The sequence below is a fragment of the Mus pahari genome, chromosome 3, assembly GCF_900095145.1.
Source record: "Mus pahari chromosome 3, PAHARI_EIJ_v1.1, whole genome shotgun sequence".
Classification (NCBI taxonomy): domain Eukaryota; kingdom Metazoa; phylum Chordata; class Mammalia; order Rodentia; family Muridae; genus Mus; species Mus pahari.
Genome location: NC_034592.1, coordinates 15,085,853 through 15,096,568, shown reverse-complemented (window position 1 = coordinate 15,096,568; position 10,716 = coordinate 15,085,853).

Genomic DNA, 10,716 nt, shown 5'->3' with positions numbered 1-10,716 from the left:
GCCCTGGAGGCAGGCACTGAGGCAGAGGCCCTGGAGGCAGGCACTGAGGCAGAGGCCCTGGAGGCAGGCACTGAGGCAGAGGCCCTGGAGGCAGGAATGAGGCAGAGGCCCTGGAAGAAAGCTGCTTACTTTGCTTGCTCAGCCTGTTTTCTTATACCATCCAAGACCAAGGGCCCAGGAGCTACCTACAGTGGGCTAGGCCCTCCCACATCGATCAAGAGAACGCCCTAAAAAAAGAACTCTGGAGGAAGCCTCTTCTCAACTGAGATTCTCTCTTCTAAAATAGTTTGTGTCCAGTTGACATAAAACTAGCCAGACTAGAGAGGAACAAACAATTGCAACTATATAAAGAGATGAGAAGCCAACTAATTGTTTCTGGTATATGCTAGTGTCAAAATATTAACAAATCTGGGAATGTTGTTTGAAAGGTTAGGGGAGGTAGGATGAATATGATAAAGCATGTATAAAATTCTCTAAGAACACACACACACTTAGGGTTGATGAGATGACTCAGCACCAATTCTGATCACCTGAGTTCAATCCCTGGGATCACATGGTGGAAGGGGAAAACACACACGCACACACACGCATGCACACACACACACACGCATGCACACACACACGTACACACACACATGCACACACACACACACGCGCACACAAACACACACACTGCAGAGAATAAACACATGTAATATGTTTTTCATAAAGAGCATTCTATGTCTAGTGTTGGTGATGGTGTTCTCCTTGGAGGGCAGACCTGAGCAGATGACGGACATTTAACAGACGCCCCACCTCTCTCCACGGAGGAGCCACCGTACCCTTGGGAGGACATCTGTGCACCACTGCTTGTGAAGCAGAATGCACACAAAAGCTTGTTGCCCAGGTGCTCACGGTGCCAACATATGCTCTAAGGGGCATCGGTTCACACCCTCACAGCAGCCCCCAGAGTCTCACCGAGAGCTTGGGCAACTGCCCGAGGGCACACAGCAGGGAGTAGCAGAATACACCCTCCAGGGTGAGCAGGAGCCACACAATATAGAGTAGGCAGATGGGATACCACTGCCACTGTATGGGCATCCGGCACCAAGCCCAGAGCCAGCTATGGGCTGGACTTCCATGTGTGCCAGTCCTCTGCCAGATTGAATGTGGCCTTTCAGCAAGACTGCTCCTAGGCTGTGGCTACCAGTAGGCAGCACCACATCCTCCAGCTCCAGTCCACACTGGTGTCCCTTCAGAAGAGGTGCAGCAGATCGGCAGAGATTTAGGCACGTCCCCTCTAGCTGAAACCAGACGATCCATACAGACTTCATCCAAGCATGAGGTGCTGGATCCTGGTCCCAGGACAGTGGCCGTGCCTCCTCCTCTCTAGCAGTACAGGGGTCACATGAGGTCACAGCCTATAAAGTCCCAGTCCCAGCCCTACAGCTGCAAACGGGACATAAGAGACACTTCATACATTCTCCCAGGAAGGCCCCCAGAGAGGGCCCCAGTGATAATGGTCTGACCTAGATGGCTCACTCTGCAGGCACCAAGGCTCTCCACACTGGGAGACCGGAGGCTCTCTTCGGGAGTCTCCTTCTGAGGAGGTATTCATCCATTTCTGGAATGAGACAGAGACAGAGACAGAGAGACAGAGAGACAGAGTGAGAGTGCACACGTGGGCATGTAAGTGTATGCATGCTTGCTAGTGCATGTGTCTATGTGTGTGCACTCATGTGTGTTCATGTGCATACATGTGAGTGTGTCTGTTGTATATGAATGAATGTGTGTGCACTGTGTAGGGTATGTGTATATGTATGTGTGTGCATGTGTGTGCGTGTGCGTGTGTGTGTGTGGAGAGAGAGAGAGAGAGAGAGAGAGAGAGAGAGAGAGAGAGAGAGAGAGAGAGAGAGAAATGTATGTGTCTAGAAAACAGAAGCAGCCTGATATCTACCTCTCTATCAATAAGGAGATAAGAGTCTACAGCCACGCTAGTATAGTCAAGAGCTTGACATCTACAGGAAACATCTCTGGTCTTTTCTGGGTAGGAATCCAGGGAAGTCCAGAAGATGATAAGCTAGCCAGAGCCTCACTGAACTGGATGCTGGAAGCTGATGTCATCTTCTCTGCTTCTACTCCTAGCAGTCCTTCAGTGGGGGCAGGGAGGGCAATGTCAGTCCATAGGCAAGCAGCAGTCTACAGAGGGTCTTCCTGCAACCCAGTCTGTCCCTATGAGGCTCTGGTACCACTGTGCTCAGTTGACAGTGCCACTGGACCATCGTTGGAGCTTCTTGACCTCTCTAATCCCTGGTTTCCCTTTCTGTAAACATAGGAGAAGCATTCCACAAATGGTTGCAAGCTCTGAAGCAAACAAGACCAGGATTGAATGTTCATCCCACTGTTGAGGCTGCTCCAGGAGATGCTAATACAAAAGGGGGCTCTTAGTTCATCCATCCCCTGCAGTTGGCATGTCAGAGTGGCTCCCAGTCCTGTGCTCCCCGTGTCTGTCCAAAGCAGCAGGGCTGTCAGAGGCCATCTCCTAAATGGAGGTCACGTGACTTGTGCCGGTCCTTTTGCCTGCTTGAACCAAGGCCTGCAGGATTCATTTGGCCTGCAGACTCCACAGCGGGGGCTGGTCCGACTTTTCTCTGGACCCTCTGGCTTCTTTAAAAGTTTACACCCAAGAACAGCTGCCTCGTAAAGGCGTTTTTCATTAGTTTCCTGGAAGATGGTATTCTAATTTCCACACGTTTGGGCCTCGGGAGCGCCAGCACCCTTGTACTGATGATTTCCCACACTCTCCGATTAATCATCTTCAGCCTGACATTGTAGCACAAGAAGACAGGGAGCATGCAGGTGGAAATGTTGCCTTCTCTGTTGGAGTGCCCATCCAAATTCTAACAGCCCCAAGTCTCAGGGGGACTGCTGCCCTACAAAGAAAAGACATCAAGGACCCTGAAAGGGTGGAAGTCAGGGTTCTTTCTAGAAGGACCATGTCTCAGGATATAACTGAAATCTCCGTTGCCGCGGCCTGTGAGCCGGGGAGGGAGAGTCTTGAGCACACTGTCTGTGGACCTCCTTGTGTTAGTAGCTTTGTGTTTTCCTCCAGTGTCCTCGAGACCTCTTATAAATGATTGGATAGTCGGGTCACTCTCAGGGTGTGGACAGGGAGTGAGAGGATTGAGTCATGAGGCCCGGGCTGCTGGACACAAAGCCAGCTGCCCCGGGCAGCCCCCACCTGATCGGATCTTGGTCACTGAGCCTGGCTGGTGCTGCGGAGGGGGAGGGCTGCAGGCTGGCCTTCCCTTTAAGACATCTGCTCAAAGGCAGTCTAGCAGTAAGACTTATGGACCTGGAGATGGTTCTTCCACTACCAAGCACGGGGCCTCAGGAATGTCCTTTCTCCTTTCTGCCTCAGCTTTCTCATCTGTGAAATGGATTTCATAAAAGTGTTTACTATAGAGTTGTCACGTGGTCACCAAGAGCTTAAACTTGGCCCGTGAACGTTAAAGCAACAGCAGGGTACAGGTTCTCCAGAAGTTGAAGGTCAGTTAGGAAACTACTCCAGGAGAGAGACAGGGTAGGGGTGGGGTTGGTTCTGCAGGAGCCAGAAGGACCCACTGACTTCATAGACAAGGAATTCCAGACCCTGAGGCTTCTGTAGCCTGGGTTGCCTGCCGAGACCAGACGTCTCTGCAGAAGGAGTACAAGGCCATCCCAGTCACAAAACTCTCCCTTATAGCAGGTGGAAGAATGGCTCCCACAGTAGGTCTGCGCTGCCTCCTGCTACCACTGCCTTTTGCACAGAGTGGGCCAACTGTGCAGCTCTCAGGATGGCCTTTGGACTTCATTCCAAGAAAGCTCGGAGCGATGTGTATGCTGGCCCCACCAAGGCCAGCCTCAGCCACATCCCTAGAAGCCCAGAAGAGGGGCTGAGCCCTAATTTTGGATCTCTGAGCCTGCTCCTTGGGCCAGTTCCCCAGCATCCAGCCAGCTAGCCTTGCCTGGCCTTGCCTGCTACCTTCAGGGGTTCCAGACTTGCATGGTTCATCTGTCACTTGTTTGGGGGTTCTTTGAGATATTTCTTTTTGTAGAAAGTGTTCCTATTATAGAACATAAATAGTGAATAGCAGGAGCTGGAGAGATGGCTTGGAAATTAAAAGCACTTGCAGTTCTTGCAGAAGACCTGGGTTCAATTCACAGAATCTCCGGGGGAACTCACAATCCGGTACCAGGGAATCCAGTGTCCTCTTGTAGCCTCCGAGAACACTGCACATACTTTATGCTCATACACTCCCAACATCAAACACCTTTATAAAATAAAAATAAATAAATCTTTAAAATGATAGCGAGAAGCATCATTGTCTTCTGGAACTTTCTTTTTTTTTTCCAGTCAACAGATTTTTATTAAGCTTTTGATGTATATGATGTACCAGATAGTCTAGGACTTAAAGATGCAAAGTGCCTCTTCACGCCTCCACTCTGCCTATGACTCCACAGGCAGATGCATGTTCACGCTTTGCAGGTACATGCCAAGCGCTTCCTAATCACCTTACTGCTACTGCAGTGTCAAGACTAATCAGTACACTGTTTAAACTGGATATTGTTCCTTACAGTTTGAGGAGCTGAAGTCCATGATCAGGATGGACCAGGGTGCCAGCATGTTTGGGTTCCAGTAGACAGTTCTTTTTGTCGTCATCACTAAACCTACAGTGACAGCGTCCCTCCTCATTACTTAATTGCCTTCCAAAGACCCTCCTTACTATCACTATGGCAACAGAGATTTAGAATTCCATAGACTATTTTGGAAGACACAAACTGACCCACAGCTCGCTGCCAGTCTTGCTCAGATCACTCTAAAAACTACCTCTGACCACTACGTTAGTGTTTCATTGCCACAACAACAACAACAATGCATAAAATTAACTATTAAAGAGGAAAGGATTATTTTAGCTCATATTGTTGGAAGAGCAGCTCATGACCAAGTAACCCAGTCACTTTGAGCCTGTGGCAAAGCACCACATCATAGCACACATGTGAGCAAGACTGCTTAGATCACAAGCCAAAGAACAAATGGGAATAAAGAGGGGAGCCTGGTTCCCCAAACCCTCTTTACAAGCACCCCTGATGACCTAAAGGTCTTCCTGTAGGCTTCTTAAGTTTCTACAGCTTTCCAGTAGTATCACCCCAAGTGTCACATAGGGCTTTGGGTTGTTCATGATTCCAATTATAATAAACATAGACCTCACCAAAGCTGCTGCTTCTTCTTTTTTTCAGAATAATGTTTGAAGATTATCTGATGGTATTCAATTTAATAGCACTTACAAGAGTTATCAAGAGCAAATAACTAAGATGTGAAGATGTGCAGATGATAGTTTGTTTCAACTATGATCCTGGAAGAGTCTCTTAGACTGCTCCAAAACAACTACTCAAATTGAGGTTTGAAACTGGCCACTTGTTTGATGTTCTGTAGCTTCTACAGGGAGAACTATCGTCCTGTGCAAGGTCCTTCTGTAACTTTCTTAAGATGTTTTATGTCCTGTATGTCCAGTTCCCCAGAGAGGGCCACGTGGGGTTATGCACAGTGTGCCCAAGGACCTGCCTGTGAAGCTCAGCTCAGCTCAGTGTCTGTCTATGTAATAGCTGGTGCAGAGGAGGTGCCTCTGTGCTGTACAGCACCAGGTCGGGGGTGAGGGATGCTCAGACTCGGCATCCCTCAGGCTTCTGATGGTGGGTGGAGAGGAGGGTGGCAGGGGCAGAGAGCAGGGAGTTAGCTGTCTGTGTGCAGGGCTGAGGAGCAGCTCTGTGTAGAAAGCCCGCCTGCTGTGTACCAGGCCTTAGGTTCTTTCCTAAGCACCAAAAAAGAGGAGAGGATTGGGGAGATGCCCAGAGGCTAAGAGTGTACACTATTCTTAGGAAGGACTTGAATTCGATCCCCAGCATCCAGACCGTTAGACAGCTCATAACTGCCTGCAATTCAGATGCAATGCCTCTGACCTCTTCAGTTACCCATGCTCACAATCACACACACATCCACAGAAACATGTAATACATGCATACATGCATACATATATACATACATACATACATACATACATACAATTTTTAAACTAAATCTTTTTAAAGGGGAAGGGAGGTAAAGAGTGAGCAATTCCTCACCAGTGCGTCTGCAGAGCACTACAGACAAGGAGCAAATGTGATCAATCTCCACAGAGCACAGTTTTCAGCAGCCAAAAGGGGAGACCATCCTCACTGTCCACCCCAGCTGAGCGGCTTAGTAGAAATATAGCTCAGCCAAGGAAGAAAGTCCAACTGGAGTGCCACACACAGAACTCAAAAACAGAAAGTAGACACAAAAGGCAAGAAGATGGAGAGACAGAGAACAGATCAGTGGCTGCAAAGGACTGGACTGACCCTAGAATGCCACACTGCTAGCTAAGGTCCAAGTCTACCATTGTCCCAATAGCCTCCTGGGCTTGGCACAAACTGGGGATTCCCTTTACCAGCAGGGTTTCTCCTTCTCTGACCTGGAACTATGTAGACCAGGCTGGCCTCAAACTCACAGAAGTCGGCCTGTCTCTGCTCCTAAGTGCCGGAACTAAAGAGGACCACCACAAAGTTAGATTTGAGCTCTTACTTTTTAACAGCCTAGTCTAAGTTCTTAGGACATGAGCATAACGTAGCCAAATTCTTTGCCAGAAAGTATCAAACGCAGTCCAGTCATCAATTCTTGGCAGACTCCTTGTTCACCCCTGAAATCTCACAGGCAGGACCTCCACTGTCCATTCTTCTCTTGCCAGCCTGATCTCCCAAGATCCCACTCAAATGGCCCACTGCCTCTGCTTGTAACAGCTTGCAGCTTCAGACTTTCCCCATTGCTCCCATAAGCCAGTTCCAACAACCTAAGAACAACAGGGTCAGGTTTATCAGAGCAGTGGCCCCCCACTCCTGGGTACCGGGTTTCTGTATAAGTTGCTTTTCCTGTTGCTGTGATAGAATACCTGACACAAAGAGCTTAAGGCTCATAATTCCAGACTACAGCTCACTGTGTTGGGCAAGGCCTGGCAGCAGGGTCTTGAGGACTGTAGGAGGCAGAGAGGAACGAGCTGGTGCTCAGCTCCTATGTATTCATTCAGGATCCCAGAACAACAGACAAGCCGCTCACAGTTGGGATTCTTCTCTCCTCAATCAACTTAATGTAGAAGCTCTCCCCCAAACATGCCCTCCTTGACAACCAGTGTCAATGTCCACTGAAACGGAAACGTCTGATTTCTCTGGGAAGTCATTTGTGTTGGATGGTGTTTTGCTAGGGCAAATGCATGAAGGAACGTTTTGCTGAAGCAGACACACGTGAAAGGCCGCATGATGAAGTATTCTTCACTAATGATACACAGGCATTGGTTCATCTTACATTGCATAGCTGAGCTCCGTTTGTCATGACTCCATAGAGAGAAACACACCAAAACTTTCTGGTGGTGTTCTGGTGCCTTCTTGCTGCTTCTGTGGACTCTGGTCTATTGGCAGAGTGACGTCAGCTGATACACACTCACATGGGGTTTTGCTAAGTTAGGCTCACATGCTGAGGCAAGGAACGTGGTGAGGCGAGATCCGTGGAGGATACGTGATGTTTGGAAGGAGTCTAAATAGGACTCAATGGACACTGAGGGAGGCTTGCTTGCAAAGGCAGCTTTGTCGGGTCTCCCGGTATCAAGTCTTTACCGATCTCCACCTCCTTGGAGAGAGGCAGAGCAAATAACTGCTCCTGGTGTCCCAGCAGGTCCTGGTCCCTCTGGCTGACTCACGCTGACTCTGCTGAGGGCTGGCTACCTCTGCTAAGCAGGTCCACCATTGCTGATTCATGTCTGCTATCCCAACACTACTGAACTGGACAGCTGGTGTATTCGTAAAGTGTTTGTGAGTGGATCGAGCCGCCTCTACTGAATACAGTGAACTGAACTGCTGGTAGATATCCCGACAACACAGATGGGATTTGCTCGGAAGAACAATTTCTTAACAGGTCCACTTCCCCCATATCCTAAGAACCTTTCTTTTCCACCACTTCTGATGGGTGGTGTGCTAGAAAGGAGATTAAAACATCTAAAGAACCCTTATTAAAAATAGGGACTGAAGAAAATCTAAGCTTACACCCCACACACTGTATGGCTGTGGTGTGAATGTGCATGGGGTTGGTACATAGTGAGGCTCCATCCACATTGTCAGCAAGAGGCTGCTGAGATCTCCTTTAGATGCTACAGTAGGCTCAAGCAAACCTCTGGTCTTTGTGATATCAAGGGGCCTCGGGTCCTGTCCATCTCTTCTGTTTGCTATGCTAGGGATTGAACTTAGGGTCTCGTGTGTGCTAAGCAAGCCCTGTCCACTGTGATATACCACCAGCCCTCCTCTTGCTCTTTATTTGGAGACAGGGTCTCACTAAATTCCCAACTGGAGCCTCAAACTTGGAATTCTCCTGCCTCCATTTCCCCAGTGCTGGGGTTACAAGCCTGTAATCCCAGGCCTGGCTTCTCTCCTCTCTTTATTCCCTACTGAAGTTTTTAGTTTCTCTGACCCCGGGGGTGGTTATTTTGTTGTCTTTTTCTTTAAAAAAAAAAAAAAGAAACAAAAACAAACAACATTTTATTACTGTGGTAAAAAAATACACATAACAAAATTTGCCCTCCTAACCACTTCAGAGTGTGTGACTCTGGGGTGCTTAAAACACTGAGTGTGTGTGTGACTGAGTGTGTGCACCACACACTCCACACTTCCACAGTCGGCTGAACTTACTTCCTGTGAGCTACCTCTGGTCCCCAGGGGTTGACACAGATGGATACCTGAGTTATCTAAATTCAGACAATTGAATCTGAGCTTTTTCAGGCGTTTAGCACTCCTGCACACACCAGGAGCCCAGAGGCCCCTTGGCAGGCTCAGCGCAGCCTTCTCACTCAATCTTGGCTGTCAAGCATCTCTTTCCATAGATGCTTCGAACCTTCTAGGCTCCTATTTTCAGGGTCCCCTGTGTCAGCCACACGTGTGGATCCTTGTTTCCCTGGGTTACCCATAAAAGTGTTGCTCCCCTGGCTATATGGACTAGCTCTATGTAACATGAATAATGAGTTTCAGAAGAGCCAGCCAGGGCTGTGAGCCAGCATCGTGGAAGGGCTCCCAGGATCGCGGTGACCCACAGGATGTTGTAGACAGGGAGTGACCAGAAGGGAGCCTTCTGGAGCTCTCCTGAAGGTGGGCAGCAGCTCTGCCCTTTGCCCTCTGCTCCCGGGCAGCCTCCGGTCTCCTCTACTCTTACCTTCCTGGTGCTGTCTCTGCCAGAGGCTGAGTGGGAACATCTGAACAGCTCTGGCTGCCTCTTCAGGCTGAGATTCAAACACGACAGTGTCATCCTTGACCCAGGTCCAGGTTGCCGTTTGTCTGTGTGCCTTGGGCTGCTGTTCCCGGCAGCTCTACGGCAAGAGGCCCTGGATAAAACACAGATCATCCCGGCCGGTTCCAACAGCCCACAGGAACTCAAGGTAGCTCTCGAGGAGGAGGGAGGGAAGGAGCAGGGAGGAAACAGACTGGACCCCACCCCTCACCACCCCTGCACCCCACCACTTCTGGGTCCACTATTGAGGCTATATTTTAGTTGTGAACAGTTATCACACCAGGCCAAGAGGAGGCACCATCTACTTCCACCTTTGCCTGATCAAGCCACTTAGAGTTTGGGGTCTGCATGGAGGAAGGAAGCCTCCAGACCAGTGCTGAGGTACAGGGCAATGGAGCAGGGCTGAGCTGCAGTGATTCCCCCGCATCTCAGCACAACTGTGGCAAGGTAACTCCAGGTTTCAATCCACTGTGGGCCCCAGACTCAATGTCAGGACTATTCTGGCTTCTCTCTGGGGTCATATGAGGAAGACACGCCTGCCTGACATTTTAGGGACTTCCCAACAGCCCAAGAAAACCTCTTCTGTCAGCTGCTGGCTTGGTGGCTCTATAACAGCCATCCATACCCAGGCCTGGCTCCTCAGCCTACACCACCTGGCTGCCCTCCTTGGAAGCAGGCTAGACTTGAACCCAGGACAGTCTTGGAGCTGACAAGTAGGAGATGGAGGAACAGGGAAAAGATGCTAGACATTTTCCGCCCTTGACATTTGGTGATCCTCAGGAAAGCCACAGCTCTGGGGAAAGGGGGAGAGGGCAGCAGCTACAGAAAGCAACACAGAGCTCAGTCAGTAAACACAAAACACATCCTGCCCCACCAGAAACCATGTTCAAGCAACTGGAGACTTTCAAATGGAGGCTGTGCATCACCGATGTGAGGAGATGGGAGGGGGCTGAGGGTGCAATTATAAAGGGATTGGAACTGTCTTAGGGGAGGAGGAAGAAACAGAATGGGGAAAGAAAAAAGGAAGAGGAGTGGGGAAGAAGGAGAAGCACACAGAATGCCTAAGGGAGGACTGGTAAGAAAAGAAGGGGAGGTGGGGGCACACAGACATCATGAGCCTCCAGGCAGAGGCTCAATATGACTGGGCAGCTAAAGTTGTCAAGAGTGCAGTCCTGTGAACTCTGTATAGACAGGTGGGAAGGCCTACGGTCCTATGCACTCTATATAGACAGGTAGGAAGGCCTACGGTCCTATGCACTCTATATAGACAGGTAGGAAGGCCTACGGTCCTATGCACTCTGCATAGACAGGTAGGAAGGCCTACGGTCCTATGCACTCTGCATAGACAGGTAGGAAGG